The sequence below is a fragment of the Ranitomeya variabilis genome, chromosome 5 (genome assembly GCF_051348905.1).
Source record: "Ranitomeya variabilis isolate aRanVar5 chromosome 5, aRanVar5.hap1, whole genome shotgun sequence".
NCBI lineage: Eukaryota > Metazoa > Chordata > Amphibia > Anura > Dendrobatidae > Ranitomeya > Ranitomeya variabilis.
In genome coordinates this window covers 230021547-230030063 of record NC_135236.1, presented here as the reverse complement: position 1 = coordinate 230030063, position 8517 = coordinate 230021547, and the positions used below count along the sequence as shown (strand labels likewise).

At 44.4% G+C, this 8517-nt stretch overlaps 1 pseudogene; it reads left to right on the top strand.

Annotated features, from left to right (window-relative positions):
• Positions 1-5943: 5943 nt before the first annotated feature.
• Positions 5944-6063, top strand: LOC143777400 (U2 spliceosomal RNA; annotated as a pseudogene).
• The last annotated feature ends 2454 nt before the right edge of the window (positions 6064-8517 follow it).

The window sequence follows — 8517 nt, the reverse complement described above, 5'->3', positions numbered from 1 at the left end:
CTCTGATCCGGTTTCTAAAAACAGATTGAATTGAAATCAGCGCAAGTTGTCTTTTAACCTTTTATGTGAATTTATTTCAGGGTCAAAGAAGCACATTTCTCATGCCAAATGTAGCATTTTGCTCGATTTCTCTTGACCAGTTGCAACATTTTGTGTGCCTTGCCTGGCCTTGCTTTCACCTATGTATGTCAAGCATTGCATTGCATTCAATATGCAATCAATCAATCAATCAATCATTCAATCAATTTGTCTTTACTGGTTGCTGCAACAGGTGTGTTGAGATGTAGGCCTCTATTAGGCCTTTGTAACAGTGTTGCAAATTTACTGTGCCATCTACAAAATTAGGCCCCTGCTGTCAGTACTTGGCGGCGTTTCAATTGAAGTATCCAATGAGTAGTTCTGCCATACATACCGCACTTGTGACCGCATGAATTCTTTTGTGAAACATTGTCTCCCTCTTGTGGACCACCGACTTTTCAATGCGGCGTATTATATGCATTTAAAAAAAAAAAAAAGTAAAAATGGTGCCTGTGCTGATCTTGAATCTGCTTGTCTTGTCCATCTACACCTGTGTGAGTATTCGAATGCTTTTGAGCAACCAGGTGCGCTGCCTGCAGTAGATAGAATCTTAGCACGGAACATTCATGTGCAGTCACAATGGGGATGGAGGGTGTGGTCAAAGTAGGCGGAGTTATGCAGATTCAAAAGGCGTTGTGCACAGCTTGAACACACACACAGCAGAACTGTCATTGAGAATGCATCCCAGAGTTTCTGGAAATGTCTTCTCAGCGGCACTCTTTTGCTCTGTCTCCACAATGGGTGCCAGTTTTAGGCCTAGGTGCGTCAGAAGTGGCAAACCATTTCTGGTCCCCTATTTGGGGACCATATATTAACCCCTTCCTGACATCCGACGTACTATCCCGTCGAGGTGGGGTGGGCCCCCATGACCGCCGACGGGATAGTACGTCATAGCCGATCGGCCGCGCTCACGGGGGGAGCGCGGCCGATCGCGGCCGGGTGTCGGCTGCATATCGCAGCTGACATCCGGCACTATGTGCCAGGAGCGGTCACGGACCGCTCCCGGCACATTAACCCCCGGCACACCGCGATCAAACATGATCGCGATGTGCCGGCGGTGCAGGGAAGCATCGCGCAGGGAGGGGGCTCCCTGCGGGCTTCCCTGAGCCCCCCGCAGCAACGCGATGTGATCGCGTTGCTGCGAGGGTCTTACCTCCCTCCCTGCCTGCTCCAGACCCGGATCCAAGATGGCCGCGGATCCGGGTCCTGCAGGGAGGGAGGTGGCTTCACAGACGCCTGCTCAGAGCAGGCACTGTGAAGCAGCCTGCACCTCTCGCAGATCGGTGATCTGTCAGAGTGCTATGCAAACTGACAGATCACCGATCTGTATTGTCCCCCCCTGGGGCAAAGTAAAAAAGTAAAAAAAAAAATTTCCAAATGTGTAAAAAAAAATAAAAAAAAATATTCCAAAATAATGAAAAAAAAAAAATATATATTATTCCCATAAATACATTTCTTTATCTAAATAAAAAAAAAAACAATAAAAGTACACATGTTTAGTATCGCCGCGTCCGTAACGACCCCACCTATAAAACTGCCCCACTAGTTAACCCCTTCAGTAAACACCGTAAGAAAAAAAAAAAAAAACGAGGCAAAAAACAACGCTTTATTACCATACCGCCGAACAAAAAGTGGAATAACACGCGATCAAAAAGACATATATAAATAACCATGGTACCACTGAAAACGTCATCTTGTCCTGCAAAAAACAAGCCGCCACACAGCATCATCAGCAAAAAAATAAAAAAGTTATAGTCCTGAGAATAAAGCGATACCAAAATAATTATTTTTTCTATAAAATAGTTTTTATCGTATAAAAGCGCCAAAACATAAAAAAATGATATAAATGAGATATCGCTGTAATCGTACTGACCCGAAGAATAAAACTGCTTTATCAATTTTACCAAACGCGGAACGGTATAAACGCCTCTCCCAAAAGAAATTCAGGAATTGCTGGTTTTTGGTCATTCTGCCTCACAAAAATCGGAATAAAAAGCGATCAAAAACGGTCACGTGTCCGAAAATGTTACCAATAAAAACGTCAACTCGTCCCGCAAAAAACAAGACCTCACATGACTCTGTGGAGCAAAATGTGGAAAAATTATAGCTCTCAAAATGTGGAGACGCAAAAACTTTTTTGCTATAAAAAGCGTCGCTGGTTTCACACTTGCGTTTTTGTCTGCAGCGTTTTTTGCACAAAAAAACGCATGCGTTTTTTCCCTATATTTAACATTGAAAACGCATGCGTTTTTTTTGTACACGTTTGGTCGCGTTTTCAAACGCATGCGGTTTTTTTCTGCATGCGTTAATTTTCAGAAATACAACCTGCAGTATTTTCTTGCGTTTTTAAGCACATGCGTTTGTTTGCGTTAAAAACGCATGCATTTTTATCGAAAAAAAAACAGAAAACACACTGAAAAGCCACCCACCACCATCATTGTGATAAAGGGATCCAAACCCTAACCCTAACTCTACCCCTAACCTCACCCCTAACCGTTTAATGAACATTTTCTGACAGTCATAGTGCCACGTATTTCAGTGCCACGTATTTCAGTGCCACGTATTTCAGTGCCACGTATCACATATTTCAGTGCCACGTATTTAAGTGCCACGTATTTAAGTGCCACGTATTTCAGTGCCACGTATTTCAGTGCCACGTATTTCAGTGCCACGAATTTAAGTGCCACGTATTTAAGTGCCACGTATTTCAGTGCCACGTATTTCAGTGCCACGTATTTCAGTGCCACGTATTTCAGTGCCACGTATTTCAGTGCCACGTATTTCAGTGCCACGTATTTCAGTCACGTTTAGGGTTAGGGGTAGGGGTAGGGTTAGGGTTAGGGCTAGGGTTGGAGGTAAAGTTAGGGTTGGGGCTAAAGTTAGGGTTGGGGCTAAAGTTAAGGTTGGGGCTAAAGTTAGGGTTAGGGTTTGGATTACATTTACGTTTGGATTAGGGTTGGGATTAGAATTATGGGTGTGTCAGGGCTAGGGGTGTGGTTAGGGTTACCGTTGGGATTAGGGTTAGGGGTGTGTTTGGGTTAGGGTTTCAGGTAGAATTGGGGAGTTTCCACTGTCCAGGCACATCAGGGGCTCTCCAAGCGCGACATGGCGTCCAATCTCAATTCCAGCCAATTCTGCGTTGAAAAAGTAAAACAGTGCTCCTTCCCTTCCGAGCTCTCCCGTGCGCCCAAAAAGGGGTTTACCCCAACATATGTGTTATCAGCGTACTCGGGACAAATTGAACAACAACTTCTGGGGTCCAAGCTCTCTTGTTATCCTTAGGAAAATAAAAATTTGGGGGGCTAAAAATCATTTTTGTGGGAAAAAAAAGATGTTTTATTTTCACGGCTCTGCGTTATAAACTGTAGTGAAACACTTGGGGGTTCAAAGTTCTCACAACACATCTAGATAAGTTCCTTGGGAGGTCTAGTTTCCAATATGGGGTCACTTGTGGGGGGTTTGTACTGTTTGGGTACATCAGGGGCTCTGCAAATGCAACGTGACGCCTGCAGACCAATCCATTTAAGGCTGCATTCCAAATGGTGCTCCTTCCCTTCCGAGCTCTGTCATGCACCCAAACAGTGGTTCCCCCCCACATATGGGGTATCAGCGTACTCAGGACAAATTGGACAACAACTTTTGGGGTCCAATTTATCCTGTTACCCTTGTGAAAATACAAAACTGGGGGCTAAAAAATCATTTTTGTGAAAAAAAAAAAAAATTATTTTCACGGCTCTGCGTTATAATCTGTAGTGAAACACTTGGGAGTTCAAAGCTCTCAAAACACATCTAGATAAGTTCCTTAGGGGGTCTACTTTCCAAAATGGTGTCACTTGTAGGGAGTTTCAATGTTTAGGCACATCAGGGGCTCTCCAAACGCAACATGGCGTCCCATCTCAATTCCAGTCAATTTTGCATTGAAAAGTCAAATGGCGCTCCTTCCCTTCCAAGCTCTGCCATGCGCCCAAACAATGGTTTACACCCACATATGGGGTATCAGCGTACTCAGGACAAATTGCACAACATTTTTTGGGGTCCAATTTCTTCTCTTACCCTTGGGAAAATAAAAAATTGGGGGCGAAAAGATCATTTGTGTGAAAAAATATGATTTTTTATTTTTACGGCTCTGCATTATAAACTTCTGTGAAGCACTTGGTGGGTCAAAGTGCTCACCACACATCTAGATAAGTTCCTTAGGGGGTCTACTTTCCAAAATGGTGTCACTTGTAGGGAGTTTCAATGTTTAGGCACATCAGGGGCTCTCCAAACGCAACATGGCGTCCCATCTCAATTCCAGTCAATTTTGCATTGAAAAGTCAAATGGCGCTCCTTCCCTTCCAAGCTCTGCCATGCGCCCAAACAATGGTTTACACCCACATATGGGGTATCAGCGTACTCAGGACAAATTGCACAACATTTATTGCGGTCCAATTTCTTCTCTTACCCTTGGGAAAATAAAAAATTGGGGGCGAAAAGATCATTTTTGTGAAAAAATATGATTTTTTATTTTTACGGCTCTGCATTATAAACTTCTGTGAAGCACTTGGTGGGTCAAAGTGCTCACCACACATCTAGATAAGTTCCTTAGGGGGTCTACTTTCCAAAATGGTGTCACTTGTAGGGAGTTTCAATGTTTAGGCACATCAGGGGCTCTCCAAACGCAACATGGCGTCCCATCTCAATTCCAGTCAATTTTGCATTGAAAAGTCAAATGGCGCTCCTTCCCTTCCAAGCTCTGCCATGCACCCAAACAATGGTTTACACCCACATATGGGGTATCAGCGTACTCAGGACAAATTGCACAACATTTTTTGGGGTCCAATTTCTTCTCTTACCCTTGGGAAAATAAAAAATTGGGGGCGAAAAGATCATTTTTGTGAAAAAATATGATTTTTTATTTTTACGGCTCTGCATTATAAACTTCTGTGAAGCACTTGGTGGGTCAAAGTGCTCACCACACATCTAGATAAGTTCCTTAGGGGGTCTACTTTCCAAAATGGTGTCACTTGTAGGGAGTTTCAATGTTTAGGCACATCAGGGGCTCTCCAAACGCAACATGGCGTCCCATCTCAATTCCAGTCAATTTTGCATTGAAAAGTCAAATGGCGCTCCTTCCCTTCCAAGCTCTGCCATGCGCCCAAACAATGGTTTACCCCCACATATGGGGTATCAGCGTACTCAGGACAAATTATACAACAACTTTGGGGGTCCATTTTCTCCTGTTACCCTTGGTAAAATAAAACAAATTGGAGCTGAAATAAATTTTGTGTGAAAAAAAGTTAAATGTTCATTTTTATTTAAACATTCCAAAAATTCCTGTGAAACACCTGAAGGGTTAATAAACTTCTTGAATGTGGTTTTGAGCACCTTGAGGGGTGCAGTTTTTAGAATGGTGTCACACTTGAGTATTTTCTATCATATAGACCCCTCAAAATGACTTCAAATGAGATGTGGTCCCTAAAAAAAAATGGTGTTGTAAAAATGAGAAATTGCTGGTCAACTTTTAACCCTTATAACTCCGTCACAAAAAAAAATTTTGGTTCCAAAATTGTACTGATGTAAAGTAGACATGTGGGAAATGTTACTTATTAAGTATTTTGCGTGACATATGTCTGTGATTTAAGGGCATAAAAATTCAAAGTTGGAAAATTGCAAAATTTTCATAATTTTCGCCAAATTTCCATTTTTTTCACAAATAAACGCAAGTTATATCGAATAAATTTTACCACTAACATGAAGTACAATATGTCACGAGAAAACAATGTCAGAATCGCCAAGATCCGTCAAAGCGTTCCAGAGTTATAGCCTCATAAAGGGACAGTGGTCAGAATTGTAAAAATTGGCCCGGTCATTAACGTGCAAACCACCCTTGGGGGTGAAGGGGTTAAATGGATTTTTAGCCCAGGGAGCTGGAAATGGAGCTTGCTCTGTCCACTCCACGCATTGACCCGTTATTGCAGTATCTTCAGGAACAGTGCACTCCTTCTCTGATCCGGTTTCTAAAAACAGATTGAATTGAAATCAGCGCAAGTTGTCTTTTAACTAGTGTTGAGCGATACCTTCCGATATCGGAAAGTATCGGTATCGGATTGGATCGGCCGTTACCGGCAAAATATCGGATCTCGCCGATACCGGTACCCGATACCAATGCAAGTCAATGGGACGAAAATATCGGAATTAAAATAAAGCCTTTCATTCCTTGTAGGTTCATTCTACATGAAGGAAAACAACTAAGAATAATGTAGGATGTATTGGGGGAGGTGGCGGAGACATTAAAGGCATAGAGGTTTAGCCCAATCAAATAGAATAGCAGGAATTTTAATTTTTTTTTTTAAGACGTTCGGAGTTACAAAGATATTGACTATGTTAATATTTTTTTTATTTTGTCAGATATTGATGTTTCACTACTTCCATGCCCTTCACCTTCTTTTTTACTTCTCCGACACTTTCTTCTTAGACATCATCCTCAGCAGCAGCATCTTTGACATCAACTTCTTCTTCACCTTATTCATGTTCTTCATCTTCTACCTATTATTTTTTTTGGTTACATTCTTCATATTCTTTTTATTCAACTATTATTCTTCTTCATATTCTACTTCTTCATCATATTCTTATTTGTGACAGGCATTCCTGTAGTTGTTATCCATAAAAGTTTGAAGATTACACCTTCCGTTCTGCCTGTCACAAAAGAGTTACATTTGTCCGCGTTCAGTTTGGCCTGCAGCATCAGGCTTTATCCAGGGGCACCACGAGGAGGAACGGACTCACCCCCATACACTGCTTAGTCTTCTTCTGCTTATAATTTAGATAATATCTTTTGCTCTGATATTTTGTGTTAGGCTTAATGTTCTTCTGCTCTTTGTTCTGCAGCCTCTTGTTCTTCTGCTTCTCGGTCTTCCATGTCGTCGTCTCCGGGGTCGTCGTCATCGTCATCATCGGGGTGGTCTTCAGGGTCATCGTCTCCAAGGTTGTTGTCATCTCAGTGGTTGTCGTCTCTGGTGTCGTCGTCATCTTAGGGGTGGTCTTCCGGGCCATCGTCTTTAGGGTATTGAACTTGGAAATGTAGCAGAAGGTACAAGAAGGCTGAGAAAATGCCGAGAACCAGCTGATGGAACTGGAACTCGGATGGCTACCCGAAGGTCCAAGAGCCAATGGAACTACCGAGGACCAGCTGACGTTACTGGAACCCGGTTACTAAGCAGGAGGTACCCGTGCCAGGAAGCACTACCAAGGACCACCTGACGTTGGTGGAACTCGGATACCCAGAAGGAGGCACCTAAGCCAAAGGCTCTGCCCGGAACCAGCTGACGGTACTGGAACCAGGATGGGGAGCAGAAGGTACAAGAGCAAAAGACACTGCCGAGAACCAGCTGACGGTACTGGAACCCGGATGGGTAGCCGAAGGTCCAAGAGCCAATGGAACTACCGAGGACCAGCTGACGTTACTGGAACCCGGTTACAAAGCAGGAGGTACCCGTGCCAGAAAGCACTACCAAGGACCACCTGACGTTGGTGGAACTCGGATACCCAGAAGGAGGCACCTAAGCCAAAGGCTCTGCCCGGAACCAGCTGACGGTACTGGAACCAGGATGGGGAGCAGAAGGTACAAGAGCAAAAGACACTGCCGAGAACCAGCTGACGGTACTGGAACTCGGATGGGAAGCCGAAGGTCCAAGAGCCAATGGAACTACCGAGGACCAGCTGACGTTACTGGAACCCGGTTACTAAGCAGAAGGTACCCATGCCTGAAAGCACTACCAAGGACCACTTGACATTGGTGGAACTCGGATACCCAGAAGGAGGCACCTAAGCCAAGGGATCTACCCGGAACCTGCTGACGGTACTGGAACCATGATGGGGACCTATTCAAGCTTGTCTTCCTAGAGCCCCAACTAGCGGTGTTGGAGCAAAGGGTCAGCAGGGGGAGCAGAGTGTAGGCTGAGGCCTGCACTGGTGGCAGCTTTGTGTCTGCATGGTGTTTGCAGGACACGTTGCCGGCTACACAGCAGGGGAACAGCTGGCGTTGCTGAACCCCACTGACACATTGGCGGGTGTTTTTCTCTGTGCAGCCAGCACTTCCGGGCACCAACTGGCGGTGTTAGAGCCCAGGGTCTGCAGGAGGAGCAGAGTGTAGGCCGAAGCCTAATTGAACCAATTTTAAAGTTAACCTTTAACCCCCCCTCAGGTGTTACAAACTAGAAGAGCCACACTTTGTGCAGCAGTATTGCTGCACAAGTCAAAGGTTGCTCTTTGTTCCTTGCACATGCTGAATGAAACACGTATAACATTAAGCCCCTTATACAGTAAAAGTGTCTTGGAGGCGGGAGTTCCCTTCGTAATGAGATGCAGCACAGCTGTCAAAAATACCACCTTGGTGCTGGGCGCGGCCTCCTGAGCGTTGCATTTTGCTGTACAGGAGTCTGCGCTGTCGTGTTATCC